Raw genomic sequence first — 24,017 nt, 5'->3', positions numbered from 1 at the left:
CCTCGACACTAACTTTTTTAGCAGGTGGTACGCCGGACCACAAGATTTGAAAGTTAGGTGGTCCTTCCAGAAGTCAGGTGGTCAGGTTAAATTAATATGACAAATTCTTAACTCTTTTAACTTGCATAAACAAAATTTTAGCGACTTCAAATGAAAGTTATTGATGACTTAAGAACTTCTTTAACTAATAAGAGATTAATGAACCATATACATGTACATCGGACACATGATTTTAAACCAAATTATATCACATGTTTTTGACCAAATCGCCATTCTCCAAAATGAATCTTGCATCAACCAGAAAATTCAAGTGGTCCGACGGACCAGTGGGTTTTAAAATTAGGTGGTCCTTGCCAAAATCAAGTGGTCTCGGACCAACGGACCACCGCTAATGTCGAGGCCTGGTATATATATATATATATTTGCTGAAATAAAATATTGTTTAAACCAAAGAGGGTACCGTTTGAGAATATTTCGCAAAAAGGGTACCGATATGGATATGCACCGTGATATTGTCTGATTTAGTTTAAACAATATTTTATTTATAAACCACACATTTACATAATAAATTACATAAAATAAAATTTACAGATTGAGTAGGAAGCTTGAAAAGCTTTTTTGAAAACTCTCTCCGTAATCAGTATTTAACAAATTTCAAAAAATGGTAACAAAATATAAATATCTAAACTAAACTATACATATCATATCGACTTGTTCTTGCTTTCTTACTATACATACTATGTTTATGTCAAATATTCATGAACTAATTTTAAGATACATTGCTGTTAGATTAGAGGTATAAGCACGAGTATGAATTCATTTTTAAAGGGATATATTGCTTAGTTTAGTGATTGGTTAATTAAACTAATATGTTGAGAAATTTAATTATTAAAACATGTACATTGGAGGAGAAGTAATAATAGAAGAGAAGAAGAGATAAGGAACAAGAGAAAGAAAGTCACTTTACTACTATGGAGTTGGAGGACCTTTTTCTTTTCAAACGAATATTATTATGTATCAAATCTTTTTGTTTTTTTGTATGTATTTATGTATATGTGATATAATTGTTTCGTTTTGAGCACCGGTAAGTGAATTATCGCCGTATAGTAAATTATTCAATGTAACAGTTGTGATTTGACTTAAATTGTTTATAAGGTCTGATTTACCTAGACAGAATGCGGGAATAAGCTATGCAAAACAAGTGATCCGAAAATGTGTACCGCTACCTCTTCCAAATATGGTTATACACATTTAGGCTATCGTGTGACGTCACGCAGTGTGTTGGGCGGAAAAAATGGGCGGAGCACTAAGCCGGTTAGAGTGCATATTGCATGTTCTTCGTAAATAAGAAAGCTACAGTCGCTTCGCAAGCTCCGCTCCTTTTTAGCTTTCTTATTTACGAAGAACACCCAATATGCACTCTAACCTATACATAAAATTACAGGAAATTAAAAACCTTTTTAATACACTAAAGGTAGAATTTCATTGTAAATCATAGTCACAGCTTTTAGATATGATTATTTATTCATATTAACATCATTATTGGTTATATATTGATAAAAAAAAAACCCGAAAGACACAGTTTGTAAATATTTATTACAATAAAATATGAAATCCTATGCGACGCGCCGGGTTAGCTATATTTATGATTCCCGCGTTAAGTCGCGGTGATGCTTGGGATAATCACTTGATACTGTAAATGGCAGCCATTTTACGATACGAAAATGTCTGGTTTATCCTGCCGAAAAGATATGAAAAAATACTTGCAATTCAAAATTTGTTTCCTACATAAAGATTATCGATTTACTCTTTTTCTCTGCCTGATTGTAATGATATTGATGTGTTTTCATTGGCTTAAATCATCACGTTATCAATACATATATAGGTGTGAACTAATTTCGTGTTCATTAAAATTATTCCGTTAATAGACATTAACAATTGTATTTACAAATGAATTGATAAAACAACTATCCCAGAAGCATTTAAAATAATAACAATCATTGGAAAAAATGCATATAAATTGTAAATTTGTGTATGACAACTCACCTCCTAAACAAAACATAATAGACTCAACCAAAACAAGCGTCTGCTCTTTACCTTACTATGTAATTGATTACTATGACCATCATGGTCATTAATTTCTAATCATTAGCAATTAATAGCAAACCAAATTTAAGAGCTAAAGCTATTGTAAAAATAATACTATGACCACAGCAGATTTCGTACAGAAAACCCTGCCATGACAAACAGAAAGAAAATAGAAAACAAAAATTAACACATGTCCACTTTCAGGGGAACGTGGCTTTATTTAAGCCTATTCATAATTGCTTGGGAGTGAAATCAGGTCAGTGCAACACACCAACTTATTATGTAAAGAATATCAAGACAGAATTTTACAGAATCACAGTCTTCTTTAAAGATTTGACAGTATTTCTTGTCGAATATACAAATATAAATCTGTAGCCTCGACACAGGTCTGTGCGGGCCTAAGTCTGTGCTCTTGCATAATAGCCACGCAAACCTCATACACATTTTCGTCACAAGGAACAACTGAACGAAATTCTGCTTCTTTAGAACAAGTTGCCATATCAGTATCTGTAACTGATACAATGTGATTCTCTGTGACGGAAAGAAGAACATTTGATCTGGTCGACCGAATGACACGTTAACATTAGAGGAACGTCTAATATGGTGATTGTTCCACATTCGAAAGGCCAGGTCAAGTTCGTCCTGTAAAATTATAGAAGAAATAATGGTAGGGTGACATTCAAACCATTCAGAAATTTGAACCCGGACTTATTTTGTAACAAGGCATGTCATATACCAAAAAAATTCCAATATATTCGTAGTTTCCAAAACTGCCGGCATAGAATTTCCAAGTCAAAAAAAAAGGGGCATAATATGCAAAAAAGAAGCAAATCAGAGTTATGGGACTTTTGCTAATAATGTTAGATTATGACACAGAAGAGAACAAGTGTATGAAATATCAACCATTCACTTCAGTAGTTATGAAGATATCAGTTTACACGTTAAAACTTAACCACAGGGACGCCGACGCCAAGAAATGGGTCTACATTAGCTCGAATATTCTACGAATAGTCGAGCTAAAAGATAGGTGTTTTCTTTAATTCGAACAATTTTCTCTTCAAAATGTTTGCAATTCTTACTTTTCTATTCCACAATTACTTTATTTTTTTTTTAAATAATAGAGCTAATGATAACTTGATATTATGGTATATGTATAAAAATAGACCAACTTACTAATAACTTCTCATCAAATTAAATATCTCATAAAACATTTCAAAATATAGTACATTATTAAGAAAATTCAAATAGTGCACGACATTGACAACACCGAAAAGACAATGAAAAAAATCCGACAATGTCAGCACTTGGCTTCCTGATCAAGAATATTTGAACATTTATGATTATAGATATTGCCGTTAATACCTTAAGAGGGAATAAGTTCCTTATTGTATTCATTTCTTTTGTCTCTTGTTATCTTTCTGAAATTTCAGAGAAATAATGGATTTCCAGGAATTCAACATCATTTCAAAAGTGCTCGATACCTATTTTAATCTTACAAAAAAAGTTGATTTTGGTACGCCACTTGTAATGATGAAAAGAAAACATTCTCATTATTCTTTCACTAGAATTTTGTAGCAAAAATATTAGATTTTTACCTGAATTAGCCTTTGTCGAGAAAGTCTCCGCTAAAATTGCCAATATCCTGTAGGTATTTTAACTGATCGATCCAGTATTGCATATGGTGTCGTCTTAAGTACCCCCACCAACTTTCGATTCTTTGATTTGCTTTACTTGCTCTATCGATGTAGGATCTGTCATGGTCAGGAGACTCGCGCCTAAAAATGTTTGATAATTTCGAACATGTCCATTCTCTGTCCCGTAATCTCCTCTAACAAAACGAGGGCATCCACCGAGTTGTTTTACAGCCTCGAGATAATAGCCACCGATTACCCTCGGATTATTATTTTTGTTATACACATTGAGCCAAATCATGCGCCTAGAAAAGCCACATATGCAACCGCTTATATAAAGACCAAATGGCTTTAGTTTATCGTACCAATCTAAGTGCCAAATAAAGTTTGGACCAGCAGAATAATAAGCACGCCTGCGAATATTTCTGGCTCTTCTAAGAGACACACCTACCGAGTCCAGGTGCTTTAAAATGATACGCACATCTTCCATTCGTACATTTAGACCTCTTTCCTTACACCTTGAGACCATCATACGGTATCCATGAAGTTGGCCGTATTGACGAAGCTCGTTTTGTATAAAATGATTAACGCTGTTCATATCTGAGAAATTTCTTCTAAAGTTCTCTTATTCTCTTAAGTCCCAGTACTTTTAAGATTCTCTTCAAATGACGAACACTAATGTGAACATTATAGTCCTTACTTAAAACATATTGAATTTCCAAGTATTTCAGTCCAATTTCAAACAAGTCATGAATAAGCACTCCCTGTCCATTTTAGCAATGGAAGGTGCGCACGTAGTAGTTATCGCGTGCGCACGTAGTAGCTATCGCGTGCGCACGTAGTAGTTATCGCGTGCGCACGTAGTAGTTATCGCGTGCGCACGTAGTAGCTATCGCGTGCGCACGTAGTAGCTATCGCGTGCGCACGTAGTAGCTATCGCGTGCGCACGTGATAGTCAAAATATTTCTGATGTCCCCATCGCGTGCGCACGTGATAGATAAAATATTTCTGACGTCCCGCATCGCGTGCGCACGTGATAGATAAAATATTTCTGATGTCCCCTCTATGCCACCGTAAAGTCCAGACTCAAACTAACAACACCTCCTGGATCAGCAATACTTTCGACTTTATGGTGGACAGGGAGCTGTTAACCAGATTTAAAGATCCCATATTATTCAATATCATTGTTTATTTCTTAAAATAAAATATACAGTTTTACAAGAAGTGTTTTTTCTAATTACAAAAAGCAAAGTTATCTGTTTCTGTTGAAATGATTCAACGTTATATCTGGGATTTTTGTTTGTTTGTTTTTTGTTTTGTTTTTTGTTTTGTTTTTGTTTTTTTGTTTTTGTGTGTAGTTACAAATATTGATATTGTCACGCCCAGTGATACGAGTGTATCGAGATAATTCGGGAGCGTAACGTATTAGGTCCCCTTTTTATATGAAATTATAGAGAAACGAATATAATTTTACCACCACTTTGTTTAATCTATGTCAAGGCAATACAGTTTGAATTTAAAACACTGTCCGATGACAGTAAGCTGTCGGTCTTCTTTAAAACAGTACTAAAATTGTAACATGTGCTTCAATATTCTTAAAAGTGACGCTTACTGGTTGTATTCCTGAGAACTGCCTCTTAAAATGTTATTTTTAAATTATTAAAGATTTTACCTAACAAATCCCTTAACCTATTACGTGTGTTTGATAAGAACCAACGTGTCGATAGTGAAGTGTGTCCGGGCTAGCAGACCCCGGTACGTTTCAATATGACGTGCATGTACATACTGCAGAAAATCAGTAAAATGAAATTTTAAATTACACCAATTCGTTATAGCCATATATTCTTTTTAGTCTAAAGTTAATGTTAAAGTTAACATATATGTACATTTGTGAAATAAATTATGTGAAATTATTTTATCCAGTTAATGATTTTACAGGTTAAGAATCTGTGTTCATAGGTCTAAGAATTTTATGTAAGAGAACGTTGCTATGCTGTTCACTATAAAGCAATATTAACAGAAATCCATTCAATGCAAGATATGCGTTTATGGAATGAAAAGAGAGGTAACTCTGTAAGAAATTAGAAGTTACCTCCCTTCCATTGTCTATTTTATGAATGAGAATAAATTAAAGATTATATATAAACATACAAACAGCGATAATTATTTGCTTTTTTAATTAACCCATTTTGATGTTACTCTAGTGTGCTATTATTCATTTCCTTTTTTACCATACAACATGATAGTAATGATTTGAACACATTAACTTTAAGGTTTCTTTTCCATGATATGTCGATAAAAAAGTTAGTCTTTTCTTAATACTTATATAAATTAGAACTATATCATCAGATAAATAATGTACGTATTAAATGTTAGTTGAAGGATTCCCCCAAAATAAACATCTTAATCTTTAAAAGTTACTGAACCCTCATGCTATTTTTAATAAAAACACTATTCAACGACTGATAAACAAACATATTGAATCTGTATATAGTATATCCCCATGTTGTATTGCCATGTACCCTGGGAAAGAAATAAAGGAACTGTTCTGTTCTGTAACAAAAATAAACAACACTTTAATTGACTAAATAATAAATTAATAATTAAGTAATTAATGAATAATTCAGTTAACGATTTAATTAATATTTTAATACAGATAATTATATAATTATCTATTACGTTAGTTTATATGCCAATCTTTGTCTAAATATAAACAAAGTCAAAAATAGCGTTGTCAAAGAACACGGATTTATTGGATTTATTCAATCAAATAAATGTTTTCGTTCATCGAAATATTTCTAAAATGCCTTTATAAATCATTAACTCAAAACTTTCGATTGACAAAATTTCACTTACATCGTCATCATCACAGAAAGATAGGAAAAATATTTAATATAATAAGGCTTGTGATATAATCATTAAACCGTCTTATTCTTTCAAAGAAATACTTTTAAAGTTAAAATGCAACAAAACAATTTCATGAATTTTACTTTATTCTAGATAATCATGTGCTTCTTCTTTATTATTGTTACAACGGAGAGTATTTCTGAAGACATATGCACTTAATTATAAGATATGCTCTTTCCATTCGCATTCAAAAGTAGTTCGGCTACTGAGTCAATAAGTCGAAATGTTGAGTTAGTAAGTCGAAATTTCGAGATAACAAGACGAAATTTCGAGTAAATAAGTCGAAATTTCGAGTTAATAAGTCAAAATTTCGAGTTAATAACACATCCCTGGCACTAATGCTCTTCCGTACAGTCATAAGTTAATGCTTCGGGAAATTTGAGATAAATTGTATATTGCACGAGAATCACGAAATTATTCAAGTAGAGATATATTTTCAGCATCTCCAACGAACAGTAACTCACGTTAAACAAAACTACTGACAGATATCAGCTAATGATACTATTAGAAATTATTATCATTATATCATTATATCAGACACTTACTATTACTTTGTTGGTTTTTTACAGCAGAAGGAACTGCACACTAAGAAGTTAAGACAGTACAATGACTTTAGAAGATAGAGAAATACGAGCCAAATCTCTCTTTTCAAGAGAAACCGATACACAAATGGTTGGGGGGGTGGGTATTTACTCTGAGCAGAATTTGAAATGACAATCATTCGACATTTGTAAAACATTGTTAAAAGACTACCTGTTACTCTAATAACTCTAACAAATATGTCATCTTCCAAACAATGCCAGCAGATACTGAAATTCTTCACAGTATATGTTACGGTTTTATACCAGTTCTACAAGTTTTTTTTTAAAGTTAGGATTGCACTTTTTTAGATAGATTATTTGTCCATTAATTATAATCACTTTTCATTTGAAAACTTGTCTGTGACACATTTTCAAAGTTCACATTGGTTCACAATACTGCTAGACATCTTTTGCATTCATCGATTATATTGTAATATGTTTTATCCGAATCATATGTTTTGTCCAAACATGAATGGTACAAGTAATGCTCACCGTATTGCAGAATTTTAATCCAAATTATCTCCATTATAAGTTATATGATGTTATTAAATACCTAAACAGCAAAGTTTATAACATTGTGATTTATTTTGTATCTGTTTAAATCCATAATTGTATGTACAATCATACAAAACGTTTTGCAATTGAATTAAGCAGCCATATTGACTTGAACTACAATGGTTTAAGAATATTGTTGTCATCTTTGATATATATGCTAATAGTCTAATACTAAAGTTTGTGTTACAAGCTGAATTAAAAACAATATTGTTAAGGTATATTTTTGCATTACATATGAAATACTGTTATAGATGATAGTCTTATTGTATTTGAAAGTGAATGATTCTAAGGAACTATTTAGGGCACTTGTGCGTAAGAAAGTTGGCAAATGTTGGCAATTATTATTTCTATATGTCAAGACTAGTTTTGATATATTGATATATTAATGATTAGCGACCGGTTTAAGAATATGTAACGGTCGATTAGAATCGACAGGACCGTATACATATTGTGGATACAATTGGAGTACTGTTTTAAATATATTAAAACGTTTAATATTTCTGATTTTAATATATTTTCAGACCATGCAATTATAGAATTTACTATTTCAATCAACACTATAACACGAGATGATAGCAATTTAAAATCTTTACAGTCAACGAAATGGTCTGCAGATAAAAGAGATACTTTTAGAAGAAGATTGATTGGCAGATTGCCTGAGTTAAACAATTTAATAAGCTATTCAGAGGAGGAAGTATTTGATAACATCAAAGTAAATGAAATGGTTGACAGATTCGCACAAATAATAAACGAAGAGGCAAAGCCATTGTTTCACAAGGAATTAACCATGCGGAAACAAAATATACAATTTGATACTACAAAAGTGATGAAAAAATCAGATTGGTTTGATGACTCGTGCAGAGAAAGAAAGTTAGAGTATTTGGAAGCATTACGATTATTGAATGAAGTGAAGACAAATGAAAATAGACACCACTTAATGTTAAAAAAGAGACAGTATAAATCTTTGATAAAAGTAAAGCGCAATAGGAGTAAACTTATAAAGATGCGAGAAATTGAAGCACTTAAAAGTAAAAGGCCGTGCGATTTCTGGTAATATTTTTCAAAGAAAAAAACACAACTGAACGAAAACATATCTGTGCAAGAATTCTATGACTATTTTAGGAATTTATCAGATAGCATTAACACTACTACTGATCCAGAAAGCGAGAATTACTGCAATAACAAATATTGTTATGATGACCCTATTTTCGCGGAATTAGATTCTGTAATTACAATTGATGAAGTGCGACATGCAATTAGTTGTTTGAAACGAGGCAAGGCAGGTGGGAGTGATGACCTCATAAATGAATATTTTATTGAAACATGTGACATCATATGCGGGCATCTACGGGATATTTTCAATGTTATACTATCGACTGGACATTTTCCAAATGCATGGATGGAAGGAATCATTATACCAGTGTTTAAAAAAGGAGATGCTAGTATTGTCGATAATTATAGAGGAATAACACTAGTTAGTTCTATGTCGAAAATATTCACATCAATATTAAATAAGAGAATGTCAGACTGGAGTGATAGACATAACATAATATCAGATTCACAATTTGGATTTAAGAAAGGATTATCAACCACTGATGCGATATTTTGCCTACACAGTATAGTTAATCACATGTTAAATAATGGTACACGCCTCTACACTACCTTTATAGATATGCAAAAATGTTTTGATAGTGTATACCGGAACGCATTGTGGTTCAAAATGTCAAAACTGGGAATAAACGGTAAATTGCTCAGGGTCATAAGATCAATGTGTGAGCAAGTGAAATGTAGAGTACGTCATGGAAACGAATTCTCGGACTTCATGGAAATAGCAGTGGGCCTAAAACAGGGAGAGATATGTTCACCGTTACTGTGGTCTATGTTTATTGAAGATCTAGAGTTGTACATTGGTTCGAGACCAGAAAGTGGCTTAAAATTTGATGATTTGACTCTGGTGCTGTTTTTATACGCAGACGATATGGTACTATTTTCGGACACTGTAGAAGGATTACAACAAAGTTTAGATGACTTGCACACATACTGTAGGAGATGGGGATTAACCGTTAACATTGAAAAAACCAAAGTTATGGTTTTTAGAAAGCGTGGACCGTTGCGTGAAAATGAAAAATGGACTTACAATGACACAAATTTAGCTATTGTTAACAATTTCAACTATTTAGGTGTGGTGTTTGACTCAAATGGCAATTTCAATATATTATGTGTATATACATGAATATATATACATATATTTTTTCCTTTGTTACATTCTCACGATATAATGTGTTAAGGAAATAATAACTTGAAAACGATCCTTGAACTAAACCAATAAAATAATCTCCCTTGAAAGGTATCATACAAGATCGGTTGATTTGTCTCCCTTTGCAAAATTAAGCGAGCAAGAGAGTTTTGTCCCTTACACCTAATCTTAACAAGAAAAATATTACATACAGTATTACTATCGTATGTTATATGAGTACGATTGCATACTTACTTCTGTGAAGACTTTTAATGCTTGTTGCATGAAAGGTGTAATGTAAAATGAACAAATATGTCATCAGATAATTTAAATTTTCAAACATTTACATGTATGTAATAAATGTTATCATAATAGATCTATTAAAGTTGCCCGCCTCCAGATGAGAAAAATGATTTCAAGGAAATTAAAATATAAAATACAACCATGCACGACCAATTTACACAAAATTACAAATCTTCCACCGAACAGAATATATTAAAATTGTGCACAGATTTGAAACGAGATTATTTATTTACAAAAACATTATAATTTGCTATCAATTGATCCAATAAAAACCCGATGAGATACAGTTTGTAAATATTAATTAGTTACAAATAAATAAATAAAAAATATTCCCTATCCTATACCACGCGCCCAGGTTAGCTATATTTATAATTCCTTATTGACTTATAGCTGGTATATGAGGTCAGGTATTGCACTTATGATGCCGAAATTTGCAATGTCAACATTTTTGAAATGAATTTTTTCATTGGCTGAAACCAACACGTGATCAATACACATGAAGGTGTGAACTGATTTCATTTTCATTAAAATCATGCGTTTAATCGGACATATAACAATTCTAAATACAAATAATTTTATTAAACAATCCCAGAAGCATTTAAAATAATAAAAATCATTGCAAAGTAATAAATGCTTACAAATTGTAAATTTGTGTATGACAACTCACCCCTCTAAACGAATCATAATAGACTAAACCAAAACAAGCGTCTGTTTCTTGCAAGCATGCATTTGTCCATACAGCAATGGGGAAAATTTTAGACTTGATTTTGTGTATTTTTTCTTTTTTTTTCAACAAAATCACACTTTTTTAAATTTTCTAATAAAACAGCTTTTATTATGTACAACATGTCACAGGGCTCTAAGGGATTAGAATAAACGTTAATCAGAAGTGATAGTGCCATGTTTGAATATCATATTCTTTTTATCATTATCAAATTTTATCTTCAAAATAAATAACGTGCCAATGTGCCAGTCTAAAGTCGATCAACAGCAGATTTCGTACAGAAAAGTAAGACCCTGTTATAGTCTGATTTTATTGACCTGTCATTTTTGAATACATTATAGCACTCATTTAAATATTCGATTTCACTTCGGTTTTATCCGTGTAGTTTACGAGAATTAATATGGAGTAAAAAATTAATGTTTTGAAAAGTCACACCAGCTAAATGCATAGACCTTGTCAAATCCGCGATAGCACAGACGGTAGAGTGATTGTCTAATATACTGGGGGTCTGTAGTTCGATCCCTACTTTTGCCGTTGTTTTAAGGCCTACTCTTTTTTTTCTTTTGCAGTATATTTTCATGAAAATGGCCGAGTGCTTCCAATATTGTCTACACATATATGAATCAACTAAGAAATATTGTCTCAATTTGTATTGTGTTTAACGCCATTGAAACGACATTTTCTAATTTTAATCCTAATTTATTATAAATTTTAATTATGAAAGCACGTTATTTAAAAGGAGTTTAATTGCTAAACATATTAAATCAAAACGAACAACATAACAAGCAATTATAGTTCCGATAATGTTGAAAATAGTTATAAGAAGAAGAAAAAAAAACAAAAACAAAAACATTGGAGGTACGCGGTCTCGATCTCACAACACGTAGGACACTTAGAAAACATTAACCTGTAGCTTACCCTATTTCGCTATACCGCACAGTATAATTGCTCCATAGGCACAAATTATATTTAATCAAATCTCACTGAGTACATCTCACGGAAATTACCGAAAATCTTTCGAAGATTAATATATTGTGTGCATTGACCGTGTAATTAGTATGGAATTGACAGGTTAATAAAACCAAACAATACATATATGTGTATATACTTATTTCTGGTAAAAGAAATGTACAGCTCTCAGAATAGGCTCACTAAGATTCAATACGATCTAATCTACTGTATATTTGATGAAAATAACAGTGGATTGTGGAAAGAAATAATAAAGACAGATTTACAAAAAAGAGGTGGAATCGATTTATTTAAAAGTAATCTTAAGTAGGCCCAGAAGAAGAAGTTGGTAACTCTGCATAGTAACATGAAAGACCATAACATGCAGTTCAAAGTTTTAACATTAAATTCTTACTTTAAATGTTTAATCGGTATTTGTTTTCTTATATGATTTATGATCTATAAAGGTTAATATTAAGACAGTCGCACACTTGTGCACACTGGCACCCGTATATGGTAATTTTCAAATTTTAGTGTTCTAACACCTTTGCATAACTCCACTCAAAACACCTCGGGCGACTTCAAGAATTCCGAACTTGACGGAGATTGCCGAGTTGTAACAGTGTGTACGATTGGCATAACTAGACTGGTACCCTGCGCACTTCTATGGAACAGAATTAATGTATTTATTCTATTTTGCTTGATGACATTGGAACTTGCATTATGCTTGATTCCATCTTGCTTTATGACATTGGAACTTGAATTATGCTTGATTCCATCTTGCTTTATGATATTTAAACTTGCATTATATGCTTGATTCCATCTTGCTTGATGACATTGGAACTTGCATTACCCTTGATTCCATCTTGCTTTATGATATCTTAACTTTGCCTGCAGCTGCATTCTATTTTTCATTATTTCTTTTCAAACTTTCGTAGTGCATTGAGTGATAACTATTAAACTTGCACAAGCCATTCATCGTACTGTTTTGGAACATTAAAATGTTAACGTCATATACCTTTATGTATAAGCTACCTTTCTTCATGCTCTTTACAAACTATATTCGGTTTAGTTCTCTTTTGTATTATTTATGTTTGTTTGTTTGTTTGTTTTGGGTTTTACGTCACATCGACACAGTATAGGTCATATCCCGACGTTCCAGCTTTACTGGTGGAGGAAGACCCCAGGTGCCCTTCCGTGCATTATTTCAGGCACGAACGGGCACCTGAGTAGAACCAACCAATCGTTCCAAAAGCTAGCTGGATAGCTTCCTCACATGAAATAATCCGTACAATCAAATGGGCAGACAGCTGTTCCAGCGTCCACAGCTGTACCAGTATATACATGTCGGCGCGGGGATACAATTGACGTACGATAAGTATTCATCTATTTTTAACATATCCAAACTGTCTTCGAGTTAATCAATGTTATGGATTCATAGTCAACATCCAAAGGAGCATGCTTACAAATTTCTGGCCCTGTGCAAGCTTTACTTCACATGAATTTGACTGAAAATAACCACACTATCCGATGAGATGCGGTATTTTTAGTTTGAAGTCACAAAAACTTAAATTCTCTCATGATAATTAATCCTTTTTTCATACGATTCGTAAACGTCAACATTTTGTCATTAAATATTCCAAACCATACCTTCCATAAAGCTTTTCTGTTAAAGTTATAAGGTATTTAAGTTTGAGTGTCATCAAAATTTTAGTAACGTCATCAGCTGTTCGCCTCTTTTTTATGATAACATCGACAGCAATTCATCGGCAAGGATGAATAACGCTGAAAGCTGTTCAAAGAAACAATTTTCAGAGCTTTTGTCCTACAGTAACTAGGAAAAAGTAAAACTTTTTTGTTCATTTAAAATATTACTTTATTCATGATACTTTCTAATTATATTATTTTTATTATTACTTTCTATCATTTGTTGTATCTTAGCTGAGAGGCCTATATCTCCATTTACCGCACTGTATTTCAATATTGATATTGTTTATATGAATGAATGAGTGAGTGAATGAATGAATGAATGAATTAATAAATAACGGAACGAATGAACAAACGACGGAATGATGCAATATACGTATATGTTAAAACAAATTGTCTGTAGAAAGTATATGAGTTGTAATATTCTAAAAATTACATATTATACATTCATTTTTTTCCTATACATGTCCTGTTGTTGTTGATGTTGTTGTTTTCTATTTCAGAAGGCCACATTGGAAATAAGATATATATGATTGTTATTGTATGTTATTAATGTATAACCTTCTTTAAATAAAGATATTTTTATTATAATTATTATTATAAATATAAAACGGTAGCAATATGTTTCTGAAAATGTTAAATTCAAAGAAAGTAAAGGCAAATTTAACGCTTAATACGAATACTCTGTATTATAACTAAATCCATCAAGTGTTATTATAAATAATGGCATATAGTAGACATGTCCCATGCAGTAAATAGATGTGTAACCCGAGATGTCTGCCATATAAATTGATTTATTTAAAAAATAAAAATTTGAATTATTTTTAAGAATGGTTATTATTTCTATTGCACTATACATTAAAACAGATTTCAAGGATAAATAACAACATGTTTTTCCATGCACTTTTCATATCTCGGGTTACACAGCCATTCACTGCATAGGACTTGTCCATTATATGAATTATTTATAATAACACTTGATGGATGCCTTCATTTACAAGACTGAATATTCATATTAAGCGTTAAATTTGCCTTTGCCTTTTGACTTAAACATTTCATAAACCTATTACAGGAACTCCACTGAGGTTTATAAGCTGAAAAACATGAAATTTTATTTTTTCACATAAAAAACATGAGCACTAAAACATAAATATTAATAAAATATAACCAAGAAATATAGAAGAAATACATTGAAAATCATATGTTTTGTGCTATTCTCAGTCCGATTTGAGTGAAAAGCGTGTAAACTCTTTTCAAATTTGGGTCATTTTTTCACTATTATAATATTCTGGAAAAACGGAGCAAGCTAATCATCGGAAATTTTGCATATAAGTTATTAGTATAGATCTACATCAAATGGAGAAATAATCTCAAAAAATTATTTCCAGTCCCGTCATGTCAAAAAAACCTTAGTGGAGTCCCTTTTATAGGTTTTGCTACCTTTTTATATTAAATTACAGTGCGGTAAATGGAGATCAAGATCTCTAACCTAAGATATATCAAATAATAGAAAGTAATAATGAAAATAATATAATTAGGAAGTATCATGAATAAAGTAATATTCTAAATTAACAAAAAAGTTTTACTAGTTACTGTAGGACAAAAGCGCTGTTTTAAATACATGTAATTGTTTCTTTGAACAGCTTTCAGCGTTATTCGTTCTTGCCGATGAATTGCTGTCGATGTTATCATAAAAAAGAGGCGAACAGCTGATAACGTTACTAAAATTTTGATGACACACAAACTTAAATACCTTATAACTTTAACAGAAAAGCTTATTTGAAGGTATGGTTTGGAATGTTTAATGACAAAATGTTGACGTTTACGAATCGTATGAAAAAAGGATTAATTATCATGAGAAAATATAAGTTTTTGTGACTTCAAACTAAAGGTAAATCTTTCATCTATGGCTGCATGTTAAAATATTGGTAACTTTCCATGCCTTTCCCTTAGAAAAACATGGCAGAACATACCCACTGAGCCAGTTTTTTTGTCATATGAATAGTTTTGTAACAAAAAATGATGTAACATTTATTTAAATGGGAACTGTAAATATATTTACCTGCAGCCATAGACAAATGCATAAGTTTTCAGAAAATGTATTATTTTACTGATTTTGATATCTGGTTAGTAAGTTTTACTTGCTACAAGTTTTAAGTTTAGCAGGCACGCGTGAAATTTTAACTGGCTAGGAAGAAGCCTATCTCTGTTATCTATGTCTCTGTTAGAATATGATTTTTAATAAAGTAAGAAAATGCATTTAAATACAATGTATGTCAAAACAGATCCAGATAAAATAATATCCTTTTTTCAGATGTATTTATAACCATCTTTGTTTTTTTTTTATCATTTACTGCTTCAACTGCTTGTCATAACGAGGCTTTGAATCTTGGCTATCGATTTCATCTTCATTGGCCTTGTATTGCTTTACGGTCGTGACTTGCTCTAATAAAAAGTAAATTTAATCTGCAGAAACTATTTTAAGGCTTTGTTCTAATCTGATAAATGTGAATGTATTAAAATGTTGATTTATATTTAAACAGGTGAACATTTGGTTGGACCATTTGACGAGTGTTTCTGCCAACAGAAAACGGGGCAAGGCAAAGGCGTCCGTGACACGGTCTTTGAAAAAGGTATTCAGGCACGATGACATTATGAGTTGAATTTCATAAATGATTGCCTCAACATTAAATGAGTCTGAGGCCAAAAAAAACTCTTTTTTCTCAAAGCCATACAAACCATAAGGGGTATTGCACTTCTGTGGTCTAAATATGTGTATTTTATCATTGACATGGTGGGGAATCATTGATATGGTGACCTGTGAACTTAAAGTCCCATTATGCATTTGTAAACTTTATTTGAAATAAAAGAGTATTCAGTTTCACACCAATGACATGAAGTAGAATTCTGATGTAAAAATTTGCATTTGATTTCTTAAAGACATGAAAGAAAATCTTCGAAATACGCTATAAATATATTGCGCTCATGTAGCGCAAATGTAATAATTGGAGGTATGTTTGGATGAAAAAATAATTTCTGAAGAATAGTAATGCGGAAATGAGCCATTTTCTTCAATAAGAGGATAAGTATGATATGTTTATTCAGTAATTGAAATTTTACTCACAAAAGCATTATGTTTCTTTAAACTTAAAATTGGTGGATTCTCCTGAAAAAGCACAATATTGTTTATAATGTCACTGGGGGCTACTGCAAGTCCTGTCAGTTACGCATACTCCAAAATATTTTCTGTTAAACAAAGATATTGAAAAAAATTCTCACATGGACACCAGAATCTTAAAGATTATCAATTGCTGCAATACCATGTCATGTGGTCTCCATATCACGTGATTCCCCACCATAATTGCAAGATTAGTTTGATAGACTTAGTACCAGCAGAATTGTTAGAAAATAATGTGTTTTCAAAAAAACGAAAAACAAAATTCAGTACCATTTTTGTTCCAATAGAATTAAAAACAACCTACTGTTTTATCTATCAAAGATATATATTTGAAATCTTTGTTAAGTTGTGCTACTAAATTATTAATTTTTAAACAATCCAAGTTCAAGCTTCTATCCAGGCCCAAGCTCCTATCAAGGTTCAAGCTCCTATATATCCCGACTCAAGCTCCCATCCAGGCTCCTGCTCCTATCCAGGCTCTTGAGGAAAGTGCACCAGATTGCGAGTACACCATGCAACTTAGCTTAAGAAAATTATGTCAGTTTTTTTGTAGCTTTGTGTTCATTGTGAGCTATAATTGTCGTTTCTCCATGAAACTTGGTCAAAATGATTGGCTGAAATCTCGGCAAAGTTCAAGGTTGGGTCATGTGGGGTCACTAGGTCAAATCTTAGAAAAAGAATGCAAACACTTTAGAGGCCACATTTTTGGCCCATTCGTCATTAACCTTAGTGTAATTGTTCAACTCTATGAAATCTAGAACATGTTCAAAATTAGGTCATGAGCGGTCAAAAATTAAGTCATTAGGTCAAATCTTAGAACATGTTTGGTCCAATTTAAATGAAACTTAATAAATTTGAAACCTTAAAGATTATAAAAATGCCCTCTATTTCAGAAAAACAATGTGGAAGTGTCCAGGTTTGGCCGCAGGAGGAGGAAGAATGTCCTTTTTAATGACTTTTTGTGTTAAATGTTAAAATAAAATAAGAAGTTAAAGTGTTGTAAGTTTTTAGCTCATCTGAGCTGTGAGCACGAAGCTATTGTAATCGGTGAATGTCTGTCTTCGCAAATCTGGTGTCCTCAACTTTTAGTGTTTTAACACTCTAAGAGGCCACAGATATGGTTCAATTATAATTAAGCTTAGTCAGCATGCTTACCATCCCTACAGAAACTGGGTCATGTGGAGTCAGAAACTATGTTAGTAGGTTTATTTTGTACATGTAGCTAAACTATAAATGTAAAATATTAAAGAGCTTATACGATCGATTGTGTGTCCGTGTCCGCAATGGTTTTTTTAAGTCATACATTCTATTCTATGAAAGATATTCAATCGAAACTAAGTACGGTATTTAGTGGGACTACCACTACCATACTAAGAAGGCCTTTAACCTGGATGCATTATTTTCAGAATTATGCCCCTTTATTACTTGAAAATACCCATTTTATCTTTTCAAAGTCTAATTATTTGAATACTATCAAAGTTATTAAACTACAATTGATACATATATACTCATTGGGAGTGACTATACCTACCTTACTTCAGAGGCCCATTAATCTGGACTCTTCATTATTTTCCTAATCATAAGCCTTTGACTTATATTTTTCATTGTTTTTCCTGATAACAAGTTTTTTATTTATGATTGATCTCTTAGATATTTACCCTCTCCCCTACCCCCCTGGGGCATTTGATGCACCAAGCAGGCTCAAGGGTGGGGATTTAAAAAAAATGGTTGTCTCTAGGTGGGGATTAGACTTCAAACATTTAAGATGTCAAATCCCCTGGGTCAGCCAAGCCGCCCCCCGCGGCGGGCAAAATATGATAGGTGCATTATGCTTACTGTCAACTGCTAGTGGCGTACTGTAACAATGCGAACTATAATATCGCTATCTGGTCACTTCGTTGTCGATGCGCAGTGATCATGTATTGCATTATATTTGTAATCTGTGAATATATTGAACCATTTGAATGCTAAGACAGAGCGAATTCGCCAAGTATTGCTCAAAATCAATTATTAATTGTGAAATAGTGTCGACAATGTAAGTGGCAGATTTATAACAAATTAAAGGTACCGTCAGGAACTTGCCATTTTACATCTAGTTATATCAAGAACAAGCAAAGAATGTTCTTTTAAACACCGAACATAATACGCTGTTCTAAATAAAAGATGAAAATAAACATAAAGCATATTAAAATATGTGAGTTTGATGGTTCAGAAAGGAACACATGAAGTTGCAATTACATAATAGTGCATAAAGTCATCATAATGCAAGATTGTATTCGGCAAAACGTAGGTTCCCATCGTCATAAAGAAGTATGGAAGCAAGCATAATGAAAGTCACAATATCATCAAGCAAGATGGAATAAATGCACTAATTCTGTTCCATACACTTCTAAAAAGTATATGGGAACCATATTAGGACAGGGAACCAGATTACGCTTTGCTACAGGGAACCAGATTACGCTTTGCTACCAATCGCAACTACTCGGCCCTTTCCGTCAGTCTTAGGAGTAATTACAGATAATAGCCGAGGCAGTTCCGAATGATATGTCAAAAAACATGTGGCGCGATTTGAAACATCTCAAATCATGTAAGTATTTATTTTACCATAATTAAAAATAAAAAAGATGGTCTGATATCACATAGCGATCAGAAAACCCATTACACGCCATGATCCTGAAGGTCATACTTACTGTATAGTTCATATGGATGGAATTGGCTTAACATTGAATTATATACAAATTTCTCGTGCACAACCTGGCGACTGAAAGCACAGACACTTGGGGGTTATGTGCATGGGGTTATGTGCATGGCTCCCACTTGTTTACACCATGCCTATTTTTATCATGCAAACCGTACATCAAAATATTTTTGTATATTATTACGACCTGGTCACATGTCTTGAACATAAAACTTGTTTTCCGCTATATTAACAACATTTAAAAAAGTCCCTAAAATATAATAATTTCATAAAGATATCTAGTACGCTTTCTTTGATGTGAGACGACTGGAATGAGTTTCGGCACTGTTTTGCGCTTTCATTTTCATGCCGAGAACCAAAATCCCCACAGCAGTTAAGTATTCCCCTAATCAGCAGGTCTAGGATTTCATTATATTTACGGACAGTGTGTAAATTTTTGGACAATCCATAATTTTACAGATTTTCTTATCTGTAAATTTACAGACATTAAGTAAGAAAATAGTAGAAGTTGCATTGAAATTTAAAACCGCATGTTTAAATGAATAAGGTTAGGTATTATATGATTAAATGTAACAGTTTGCTAAGATTCAGAACAGTTTGACGACTTTCAATTTTCACTTTTAACAAAAATTTCAAAATCATCATACAAAGATGAAACTCACCCCATTACCTTTGTAAATATAAACAATCAATAAAACAACTTGCCTTTAGCTGCGGATTTTATTGTAAAACTAAAAACAGCAAATTTCACATTGAATATCTGTAAATTTATGGATTGAAAAATCTTTAAATTTCTAGACTGTCTATAAATTTACGTACAGTCCATAAATATCATGAAATCCTAGACCTGATCAGTAAAGAAACGGTAACCAAATTAAGAAGACTGACGGAAAGGGCCAAGTAGTTGCGATTGAATTTCTTTTTCCCAGCGATTTTCCCGCTGTAATTCACGGGAAACATTCCAGTTGTCATGAATTCGTAAAGAAGCATTTGACAGGATTAGGAAAATGTAATTTAATACATGCATTTTAGCTTGGAAGAATTAGGTACGACTGATAAAACATGATTTAGTTATAAAGAAAATATGCACGACTTGATTAACCAGAAATAAAGCATGCGATAACATGAAACTTGAAAATATAGTAGTCAGTTGTTCACATTGCTTCAGAATTATTGAACGTGGAAAAAATTGACTTTTAAAAACGTTAGATCTATTCAAACTTCACGTAAGACCACTTAACCGCAACTAAATAACACAAAATTTAAAACCAACTGAATAAACAATACTTTTAAGGTTAATACAGGGGGGGGGGGAGAAGGGCGGGTCCAATTAAACCTGCCAAGTTCTGTGACTGAAATCAATAATAAGAAAATTGTACATTTAAAAATGTAAATGATTCTGTTAAAAAGGTATGTTAGACACAAAACATATCATTTCAAATGAAATTAAACTTATGCAAAAGAGGTTTAGGGATTCGAGTTCATTCGGCCAATGCGAGATAAATAACAACAAAATGGCAAGATGGAACTTTTGTTTGAAAATCCTAGTGAGAATTCTGTTATCTGTTATCAATGGTCAGCATCTTGTTTGTCACATGATGTTCACACCTAATTTAAAAGAGAAACACATCAGTTTGAACTGTGAAGACAGTGACGAATTGAACGAGTTGAATAATATTGTTTAGGCCATCCAAAAAAATGTTGTTGCAGTAAACCCCCAGAATTTTCAAGGTTGGTAGGTAAGGCCGATTTTTATTGACGTACTCCAAATAAACAGAATCAAATCGACAATATAATTGCCTTGAGAATCTGGTAACAATTAAAAATTGAAAGAATCAATTAATAAGACCGGCAATTTATCTTCTATTAACCCTAAAGAACGAAAACAAGCACAAGGCATAATTTCGATTCAAAAAAAAAAATTTTTTCTTCCAGACCATGAAAAAAAACTTTTGAGTAGGGGCAAATTTTGTGAGTCGGTCGCGTTACTGCAAACAAACATTTTTTTAAGGATGGCCTTATAAATTTTTTTTTTTCTTTGTGTTTTCTTAATTTCATGATAATAATGTGATAAATCGTTAGATTTATCTGACATCTTTTTAGCTCGACTATTCGAAGAATATGAGAGCTATTGTAGTCGCGTCGGCGTCAGCGTCGGCGGCGTCTGCGTTGGTTAAAGTTTTTTGTAAAGTCAAATATCTCAATTATTACTTGAGATATTCAATTGAAACTTACAATACTTATTTATAGTAACAAGGTACATCAGATTGACAAGTTGGATAACTTTGCCTACAATATTGACAGAATTATGCCCCTTTTTAACTTAGAAATTTTGGTTAAAGTTTTGTGTAAAGTCAAATATCTCAATTATTGCTTGAGATATTCAATTGAAACTTACAATACTTATTTATTGTAACAAGGTACATCAGATTGAAAAGTTGGATAACTCTGCCTACAATATTGACAGAATTATGCCCCTTTTTAACTTAGAAATTTTGGTTAAAGTTTTTTGTAAAGTCAAATATCTCGATTATTGCTTGAGATATTCAATTGAAACTTACAATACTTATTTATAGTAACAAGGTACATCAGATTGACAATTTGGATAACTCTGCCTACAATATTGACAGAATTATGCCCCTTTGGAACTTAGAAATTTTGGTAAAAGTTTTTTTGTAAAGTCAAATATCTCAATTATTGCTTGAGATATTCAATTGAAATTTAAAATACATTTTTATAGTAACAATGTTCATCAGTTTGCAAAATTGCATAACTCTGTCTGCAATATTTGCAGAATTATTTGCCCCTTTGAAACTTAGAAATTTTGGTTAAAGGTCTTCAAAGATATTTACTTGAAACTTTACACATGCACTTAGGGTCATAATTTGAGGGTCATAATTGTATGTCACTGACCAAGTTCCATAACTCTATTTTGCATTAAACCTGATTCATATCCCCTTTTCTACTTAGTCTCTTGGTTAATGTTTACATGCAAGTTTTACATATCTCAATAACTATTAAAGATATTTATTTAAAACTTCACATATGCATTTAGGGTCATAATTGTAGGTCATTGACAAAGATCCATAATTCTATCTTGCATTTAGGCTGATTTTTCTCCTCTTTTTCAACTTAGAAATTCATGGTAAAGTTTTGCTTGTAAGCTGTTATCTAAATAACTACTGAAGGGTTTGTGCCTTTTTTGAGACAATTTTATGCATTCATAATAATAAAGCAGTGGTTTACTTGATAAAACATCTTAATAACAAGCCTTTGTACATTTTCTGTCAAATTTATGTATTCATAGGTAATTAGTATTATTATACTCAATAAAACACCCTTGTGACATTACCTTCCGAACAGTCAAGCCAATACTGTATAATTAGACTCTCTACGGCCTATAACATGAATTTATAATAAAAAATTAGCCCTTTTGTGAACTTAAAAAATTTAACATTATCAAGTCTCTTTTACCATCAAGCACTTAGAATAGTCGAGCGTGCTGTCCTACCGACAGCTCTTGTTTGCTTATGAAGACACTTAAATATAGTAGATTTTGTAGCAAACATAAAAATAGCAAAAAATTTCGAACGTGGGACGGGGGTCCTACCCCATCCCCATTTCTGCAAAACTTGCCCCTGTGCCTGGAAGAATTCCTGGGGAAAGGACTGGGTAGAAATACAGTGCAAAAGAACCGTAACTCTGCCTTTTTAGCTCACCTGAGCACGTCCGTCATCAGTCGTCGTGCGTTGTCAACAATTTCTTTAAACAACATCTTCTCAGAAACCAATGACTACAGTGTCACTACACAGCAACCAAACTTTACAGGAATGATCCTTGGGTGGTCCCCTACAAAAGTTCTTCTTGTTTAAACAGAGCAACAGATAAGGTGCGTATTTGCGTATTTATGCAATTAATTTTATAAAATACGCAATTGATTTTTTAACAATGGGTATCAAAACCCATTAAAAAAATAAAATACGCAATTGTCTTAAAAACCCGTGCGTATTGTCATTTTCATCACCACAAAATTAATCTGTCGTACGCTCGTAGTTTTGGACATATTATATCGATGTGCATGCTATCCGAATATTCCCGAATCAATGCTAACTAATCAACGGTCTCCTGTCTTCGACGGTCCCCGGTCTCCAAAGACCGACTAAGTCATATCAATTAAGCATGAGACCATCGATTTTTCTACTCAGGTTGACGGTCTTTACAGACCGGCAGAGACCGTTGATTTTGCGGAGACTGTCAATAAGTAGGTCCCACTTGTATCAATAGACGCTTTGAAAGCAATATGACGTTGTACAAAAAGGAAAGTGATATGAAACAAAACAAGAGCTGTCGGTAGGACAGCACGCTCGACTATTCTAAGTGCTTGATAGTAAAGGAGCCTTGATAATGTTAAAATTTTTTAAGTTCACAAAAGGGCTAATTTTTTTTATAAATTCATGTTAT

At 32.4% G+C, this 24,017-nt stretch overlaps 1 long non-coding RNA gene across 1 annotated transcript in view; it reads left to right on the top strand.

The window, feature by feature from the left end:
* The first annotated feature begins 19,376 nt into the window (after positions 1 to 19,376).
* The window catches only part of LOC132750514 (uncharacterized), a 31,982-nt gene continuing 27,341 nt past the window's right edge, over positions 19,377 to 24,017 (top strand). The window contains exon 1 of the long non-coding RNA XR_009628559.1: positions 19,377 to 19,445. This is a non-coding gene — a long non-coding RNA (uncharacterized LOC132750514). The remainder of the gene's footprint in view (positions 19,446 to 24,017) is intronic.

This window comes from Ruditapes philippinarum, unplaced genomic scaffold (assembly GCF_026571515.1).
Source record: "Ruditapes philippinarum isolate M1 unplaced genomic scaffold, ASM2657151v2 ctg2542_1_1_1_1, whole genome shotgun sequence".
Classification (NCBI taxonomy): Eukaryota; Metazoa; Mollusca; class Bivalvia; order Venerida; family Veneridae; genus Ruditapes; species Ruditapes philippinarum.
The sequence above is the reverse complement of the archived record's forward strand: the minus strand, read 5'-3'. Positions and strand labels throughout refer to the sequence as shown.